This window comes from Sturnira hondurensis, unplaced genomic scaffold, assembly GCF_014824575.4.
Source record: "Sturnira hondurensis isolate 20B ecotype Veracruz unplaced genomic scaffold, ASM1482457v3 Scaffold0010448, whole genome shotgun sequence".
Classification (NCBI taxonomy): domain Eukaryota; kingdom Metazoa; phylum Chordata; class Mammalia; order Chiroptera; family Phyllostomidae; genus Sturnira; species Sturnira hondurensis.
In genome coordinates, this window is record NW_028083079.1 from 5585644 (window position 1) to 5593962 (window position 8319).

General features: G+C 45.3%; 1 pseudogene; it reads left to right on the plus strand.

Annotated features, from left to right (window-relative positions):
• The first annotated feature begins 501 nt into the window (after positions 1-501).
• LOC118995914 (60S ribosomal protein L29-like) lies at positions 502-1058 on the plus strand (annotated as a pseudogene).
• The last annotated feature ends 7261 nt before the right edge of the window (positions 1059-8319 follow it).

Consider the following 8319-nt stretch of genomic DNA (forward strand, 5'->3'; position numbering starts at 1 on the left):
CTATTTCTTATGCACCAAATGCACAAGCGTGGTGCCTACCTCCATGGCCAGCCTCCACAAAAAACATGCACCTCTGTGCCTCTGCACAGTACTGTTCCTCTAGTTTGTGCCAGCCAGACAAACTCCTTACCCAACAAGATGTAAGGAAGCTAACACTGTGGGGCTGGTTGTCATATGCCAGGTACTGCTCGGCAGGGTTTGCTACATGTGATCTCAGTTCATCTTTACCAAAACCCCAGGACACAGCTAGCATTATGCCCAGTCTACACATGATAATAATGAGGCTCAAAGAGTTTAAGTTCATTTATACATAATCTGTTCATTCACTCAACAGTTATTTATTTTACATCTACAGTGAAACTCACCTGTCAGGATACTTTTTACTCATGTTAACTCTCTGAGAGCAAAACTCCTCAAACAGAAGACATTTGGGCCTCCAAGAAGGAATTATTTGGAACAGAGTAACCTTCAAAGAGCCTGTTATGGAATTCTACATGAGCTCCACCGGTCCCAGCTGCTCCAAGAGCCAAGGACTTGGGTATAGAGATGGCCAAGTCCAAGAACCACACCACGCACAACCAGTCCCAAAAATGGCTCAGAAATAGCATCAAGACACCCTGATCACAAAAATAGGAATTTTTTAAGGGGGTAGACCCCAAGTTCCTGAGGAATATGCACTTTGCCAGGAAGCACAATAAGAAGGGCCTAAAGAAGACATAGGCCAACAACGCCAAGGCCATGAGCACACATGCCAAGGTTACCAAGGCCCTGGTCAAGCCCAACATCCCAAGAGGCAGCAGCCACAAGCTCAGTGGAGTTGCTTGCGTTGCTCACCCCAAGCTTGGGAAACTTACTCATGTCCGCATTGCAAAGGGTCTCTGGCTCTGCCAGCCAAAAGCCGAGGCTCAAACCAAGCCACGGGCTGAAGATGTGGCTGCAGCTCCAGCTCAGGTTCCCACTTGGTCTCAGGCTCCCAAAGATGCCCAGGCCCCTGTGAAGACTCCACAGTAGAGGCCTCTGTCTGCCAATGTGAGGACAGAAGGACTGGTGTGCCCCTGGGGCTGCTGTCTGCATGGAGCTGGTATCCTCCTGTGCTGTTTGTGCAAATAAACCTGAGGCAGAGTCCATCAGTCAAAAAACAGGAAAAAGAAAAAAGAACTCGGCATGGTCTCCTCTCTTAGGTCAAAGGTTCTCAATCCCTCTTTGGCCTCTTCACTTGAAACACACTTTCAAGGTAGGGCCCAACACTGGAGACAGCTTCAATCCAGGAAGATCACTCCATTCAAGAAAGCAAGTGGACTACAGTAAGGGGGATATTAGAGTGGGAACACTGAAATCACCCTACAGTAAAAAAAAAAAAAAAAAAAGCTTTTGACCTTCTCTTTATTTTTTTCCTACCTATCCCTCATCCTAATCTGAGCTCTGAAGTAGAGGAGGGCCACCCCTGGCTTGTGTCTCTGTGTACGAACACATATCAAGCTGTTCCTTAGGAAGGTGTGCCCTTACAAGGAAGCCAGATGGGTGGGGGGATGAGCCCCCTTCTCAGGCTCCAGTTCTATTTGCCAGGGGCTCCCAGGCCTGCCTCAGACCTGAGATCTCACTGAGATAATGAAGAAAGAAGCACCAGGCTAACAGCCTGCCCCGCGTCTTCAGTACATCCTGATAACGTTCCCTAATGCTCACATAAACAGCGTGTCCCAGACTCAGTGGCTCCAGGCACTCTGGCAGGGGCCCAGCAGGGTTGCCCCAGCAACACTCCGCACACCTGAGCATATTGCTCAGTCAAGGGCAGCTCCTTGGAAAAGAGGTCTATAAAGCTGGAAGTTGCCCCATGGACCTCAATTCTCTACAGACATGTGGCCAGTATATAATTATCGGGAAGCTATCCTGCGCTATGTCTGTGCTGACCAAAAAGACACATGTGGTTCCAGTCTTCATGAAGCACCCAGACTGGCAGGGAGGTGGTCACTGCCACACAGGGTGTTAACAGGAAGGACAAGGAGCCAGGACACCACGGGGCCCATATGGGGGCCACCCTCCTCGATCCTCAGAAGGAAAGCACTTTTCTATACACTGGCCCTTGCATTTACCAAGTTCCAGCTCTGAGCCCAGCATGGAGCTAAGCACAGGAAACACCCTGATAAATAAGATACAGGTGGCCCAGTACCTCTTTCTGTGTTTTCACTATATCCCCTTCTATATTGGTTGGCTAGGGCTGCCATAACGAAATGGAAGACACTGAGTGGGCTTAAACAACAGAAACGTATCTTCTTAGAATTCTGGAGTCTGGGAGCTCAGCTCAAGGCATTGGTTGGTCTGGTGACTCAAGGCCTCTCCTAGACACTGTGGCTTGTAGACAACCACGTCCTCACCATGTTCTCTCATGGCCTCTTCTCTGTGTATGAACATCCCCACTATCTCATCCTCTTCTCCTAAGGACACCCATCAGATTGGACCAGGGCACACCCTAATGGCCTCATTTTAACTTCACCATCTCCTTTAAAACCCTATCTCCAAATATAGCTACACTGGAGGTTGGGGCTTCAGCATATGACTGGGGTGTAGGGCTAAGCAGACATAGTTAATCTATGACATATTGCATGTGTAAAGTATGTTACATTTTTAAAGTTTAAAAAAGATTTTAACTACTTTTAAGAACACGAGCTTTGGGGACAGGCAAAGCTAGGTGTGACTTCCAGATCTGCCACTTAACCTGTTTCTTGACATTGGACACATGGTCTTAGGACCCTCACTTTTGCTCATCTGTAAATTGAGAGATGTTCACATTCTAAGTGTCTTGGCGGGATTAGAGATGAATGGCACCGATAATACCAGGAGTATTTATTAATGGCAAGAATGGTAGTTTGGGGTAAGACCAAAACAACAACAGCCAGTATTTATGGATCATGAATATTCCAAGCATGATTTGAAGTGGATTCGCTTATTTAATTCTTAAAACAATCCTAGGAAGTAGGAACTACTATTCTTCCCATTTATAAAGTGAAGCACAAATTTAAGTAGATGTTCTCAAGGTCATACACACCTAAAAAATGGAAGAGCTGGAATTTCCACCCAGGTACCCTGGCTTCCAAAGTCAGTCTTACTACAGCCAATTCACCAAAGACTTCAGACAATGCACTGAACCTAAACAAAGGCAATACTATGATGGCCTACAGTTGACATAAAAAATTAACTCCAAGATGATGAGGCCCTCAAGAAAGGTAACTTTCCTCTCTGCTTGAACTTCACAGTTTTCATGGATTTTTATTAGGGAAACAATGACAACACGTTTCAGACAAGGCAGCCAATATAAAAAACATGATTCATCTACAAATGAGCTCATGAAATCCCCGCCCCAAGTAGAGAACATAGCTTGAATCCATCCTTTAAAGCCTAGAACATTGATTAAAATACTTTTATAACGTAGAAAAAAATGAAACTAATATTAAAAAATCCCGTTTTATTAATCCCTAAAGGGAGGATTTTATTAATTCCTTTAGAATCCAATAAAGTATGGTTTTTTAATCAATGTTGTTTTCTAACTCCTGTCCAAGTGTCAAATCATAGCAAAGCATCTCCATTTCTTGAAAAGCATCCAGTTTCAGGGTCTGGGGTCAGGAACACGGGGGACAGATATGGCCCCAGATCTCTTATTGAACAATCCTGTTGGACAGGACAAACCATGAAATATCAGCATGACATGAAAAAGCGGAGTGCAGGAGGGGGATCTCTGTCTATTTTATACCCATACAAACCAAAACGGTTTATTCAGAGCAATACCTGGCACATTGTAGGTCCTCAACAAAGGATCAGGACCTGCTGGATAAGGAGTGAGAGAATAATCATGGAGTATCTGAGAAACATGGTAAGAAGTTTCACTTGAACTCGAAAAAACTATCTAAAAGCTTGAAGTAGGGCAATAACACGGTCTAATTCAAGTTGATTTATTTTGTTGAAAATCACCTAGACTTACCATTGGGAGAGGGGATGCAGGTATGGGGAGGGGAATGACACGGGATACCGATCAGGAGATCATTGCAAAGGAGAGATGATGACGGCCTGGGCTAGGAGGGGAGCGGTGGTGTCAGGAAGGAGGAGGTGGATCCAGGATGTAGTTGGGCCCTAGCGTTGACAGGACAAGCTCATGGACTGGCTATCAGATGAAGGAAAGAATCAGTATGACCTCTCGGCATTTCACAGGTGCATGGTTATGACATTGAGTGAGACGGAAGGAATAGAAGGAAGATTGGGTTCAGGGAGGGCAGAAATCAAGAATTGTGTTTAACATGGGAAGGGTAAGAGGTTTACCAGACATTCAAGTAGAGGCACCAAACAGTGGCTGCACGGGTAACTTGTGAGCTCAGAAAGACGTAGCATTCTCAGGGGTGGAGGTGCCAATGCTAGGTGGCCCAATAGAAGCCTTTGCATCAAGGGGAAGACTTGCTATTCCACCACCACATTATACCCATGCCTTAGCCAAATTAAAATCAGAGGGTGCTTAGAAACAGACAAACATAGCGAGCATTAATCCAAACACCAAGGACCCTGTGGATCGGTGCTTGTATTGCCTGAAGAAAATCCCAGCCTTCCAAGTGGACCCCCACATCCTTTGAGGGACTTCTCCAAGCCTCTCTAGCCCTTGCCCAGCGAGTTTTAGGCTGTAGTGGTTGGTTCCCACATATAGTTAATGCTGGGTCTAATCAGATGCGTGGTTTCATCATTTGGGCTTAATGAGGTAAACCAGACCTCCGGTAATATTGCCTATATAATTGACATGGTTCTCTGGGAAACATTACACTTTATAATGAAAATACTGTATATAATTAGAATCTAATAGGAAGAAAATAGTAATTAGCCAGAATTAACTGAACAGACGCAATCAGGCAAATAAAGGTTATCCTCAGGAGAGGACCCTTCAGAGTTCAAATGCTCGTCCTATAATTGTAGAGGAGCCCCAGTAATTAAGGGTAATTTTTCCCTGCATCGTGGTGAAAGGTTTTGGGGTTTTTTTTGTTCGATTTTTTTTTTTTTTTTTTTTTTTGCTGAGTTGCAGAATGAGTGTGGCCAAGGCCTAAAAGGGATCTGGAAGGTCGTACACACAGAACCATGGGAGAAGGGTGAAAGGCAAGGGAAAAGCAGGGCACCCAAAGCCTAAACTTCCAGGTGCAAATTCCAGATCCAGCCCTGTAATTAACCAGCTGTGTGACCTTGAGTAAGCCACTCCCCCTCTCTGACAATGACAGTAACAGTAGCTGTCATAAATTGAATGTCTACTTACCTTGAGCTGCATTATGCACCCCCATACAGCATCTAATCTTTGTGTTCCTAAGCACTGGATAAACACTCTTTTTTATTTGTTTCAGAGCAAAGGTTTTTCTTCTCTCCTCCACCAGATTAAGCCAGACAATGAAAAGATGAATATTTACAATGACAAAAATTACAACTCTCCCCAGGGGTTTATGAGGATCAACTGAGATTATGCCCCTTTTCAAGATGAAAAGACAAGGGCACCTGCCTTTACGGAGCACTCCTTTGCGCCAAGAGCCCGTGCCATTAGGCCCCATGACTGAACTGCCCCTGCTATAAAACAGCTACCCCAGAAACGACTCTGGGACAACTACTTGCGTGATTGGGGAGCCAGCTCCCGCTCGAAGGCTGCGGCCGCACACGTGCTGACAGGAAGGGGTACGGGGTGGCTCCCTGACCTGCTTGCGAGCCTCTTTGCGCCATAAGCACTTTCGTTGTACAAGTAACTGGCCATAAGGCAATTTTGCCGTAAAAGGTAAAATAATGAAAAAATAAAAGAACATAATTAAACAGGAAAAGGAGAATAACAAAATTAAAAGGACTTTACTGTAAGAAATGAAAATACATTGTCTCCAAAGTCTTTTGTTCATAGTATAATAATTTTTTTTCATGCTTGTTGATTGGTCTGCTTGTCGGGCCTGTAATTTCTTCCCTCATTAAGAAAAGTATCAGCTTCCAACCGAAGAATCGATAATGAATGCTCTCGAAGACTGGTGAATTAGTAGCTGCCTCTTCTGTATCTGCCACAGCTTGTTAAACTTTGGGTTTCGATGGGCGGGAGGGACGACTGCTCCCAACAAGGATTTCGCAAACCGAGGTCACTGGTTTTCTGGTGTCGTGTGCAGTCTGGCTTCACGCACACGCACCATCCTCTACACTCGCGGTTGTGGACACCACCGTGGAGGCCAGGCTTGGCCTAATATAAAGTAACTTAATGGACTCAGTGATGAAATGAGACCAAACTGATAACTACCTGAAACACATTAAGTCTGCCAAATGTAAACCAAACCAGTGGCCAGTTGTTTTATCTTTTACAACAAAATTGCCATCTGGACACCAGTTACGTGGTGAAAATGTTTGCGTAAAAATGTGGCAAAGTTATTTATGGCAAAAATGCTTATGGCAAAAATGCCAGATGGTCTCTGTGTGGGGACTGGAATGCCAACAAAGAACCTTTTTCTCACTAGCAGAAGAGGGACATGTTTGGCCCAGGGTCACACATCCAGCCCTCGGCCGTGCACCAGCCGACCAACCGCTGATTCTTCGAGCAGACTCAATCAGTATGGAGTGGCGTGGCCACCCTTCTTGGAGACTGCAGGATTTGGTAAGTGCTGTGATAAGGCAGGCTGGGAGAGGTCATTGAATGCTAACTAGGAGAAATGGAGACAGATCTGGGAAGACTTCCTGAGAGAGGCAGCATTTGAGCAAGGCCTGGTGAGAGGTAGAGATAGGAGAGAGAGAGAGATGTTCAGCCCGGGAAAAGGCAAAATGTCAAATGAATAAACAATACATGTCAGGGGGAAATAAATCACTTGAAGCTCTGCTATGATAGGTCTACAGAGAAGTAGAGATTTCTCACCCTCTTCCAGAAGGGGACCTCGGGGCGCCTCATGTCCTCTGTCCACTCCCACCCTCCTCTCTCCCCATGAGAGAAATAATGAGTTTTCTTGGTGAGATGAAGAACAGCTCCACTACTGCCCAAACGGCTTACTTACATGGCAAGAAAGAACAGTGTCTCCCAGACGTAGGGAAAGAGTCTCTGTGGAGTTCCCTTCACCTGCCTCTGCCTAGGAGTGGTGGGTACTGAGCCCAGGGACTTGGTCCCACAGGTTCAGGCAGGCTTCCCTTTGCTGTGCTAGGTTGTCCATCTGCCACAGATGGTGTGGGTGGGTTCCACAGTCCAGATTCGGAAAAAAAGGTTTACGTGAAGCTGATACTGGTTTTTATTTCCTATCTGAATCTTTGTCTTTAATTGAGTCTAACCTGAAGGGAGATAGGAGCCAGGAAGTGGCAGCCTTAGCCCCTCCATCACAGGCTGCAGAATCAATTCGTGGCTTGGTGTGCACAGATCCCAGGGCAGGTTATGGGTGGTGGGAGATAAGGCTGGGAAGGTGAATTAGTGCCTTAGGAAAGTGGGTATGTGAGTTCCCAGTTGTCAAACAATTTCAGTGTCCTTGCTCCCATACCAAATATCAAATCCACCTGATATCTGAAATGTACCCTCCCTCCGGCAAAATGGGGATCCAGTCTTAAGATGCCCGATATTAATCTGTGTGTTGAAACTGGTCCCCAAAGCATGTCCATGTCCTGGGTTCTTACATCCCATACTCCACACTTCCACCTACATCAGTACCGTATTGAAACTAAAGATGTGCATGGGGAAAGGTTGAAGGGTGTTCCTAAGAGCCTCTGAAAGGAGAATGAATGGATGGATATCAGGGTCTAGTAAGGTCACCTATCATCAGAGTGATAGATATGCATAGTGTGTTTATTAAACTGTTATTACATGCAAGGTTTTTCAGAGAAGTCAGGGAAACTAAATAGAGGGGTGAAACATATTTCCTTCATTTTAAGAATTCACCATTAGCAAGAAAGATGAGATTGTATGAGATAATTATAATACAAGGTGAGAGGAAATCAGATGATTTGATTACATGCTATAAAGTGCTGTGGGTATACAATGGAGAAAGGATTCTTTGGCAAGAGAATTTGGAGAAAGTTTCCTGGAAGAGATGCTTTTGTAGCTGAGGTTGAGCTCTAGGATTGTTAAATGCAGGGCCTTCCCAGTGGATGAGGCATAATAGGCAAGGCCAAAGGGCTGACAAATTATGGGGCAAACGTGGGGAGAAACAGAAAATTATGAAGGCCACTAGCTCCATGCACAGAAGCATTCTGAAAAATAGGTGGAAGCCAAATCTTGCAGGCTTTTGATGTCCAACCAAGGCAGACTTTGCCTGCATTTTCAGAACGTATTCCAGCAGAGAGGAACATGTCTGAAGCAGAGCTGTATCC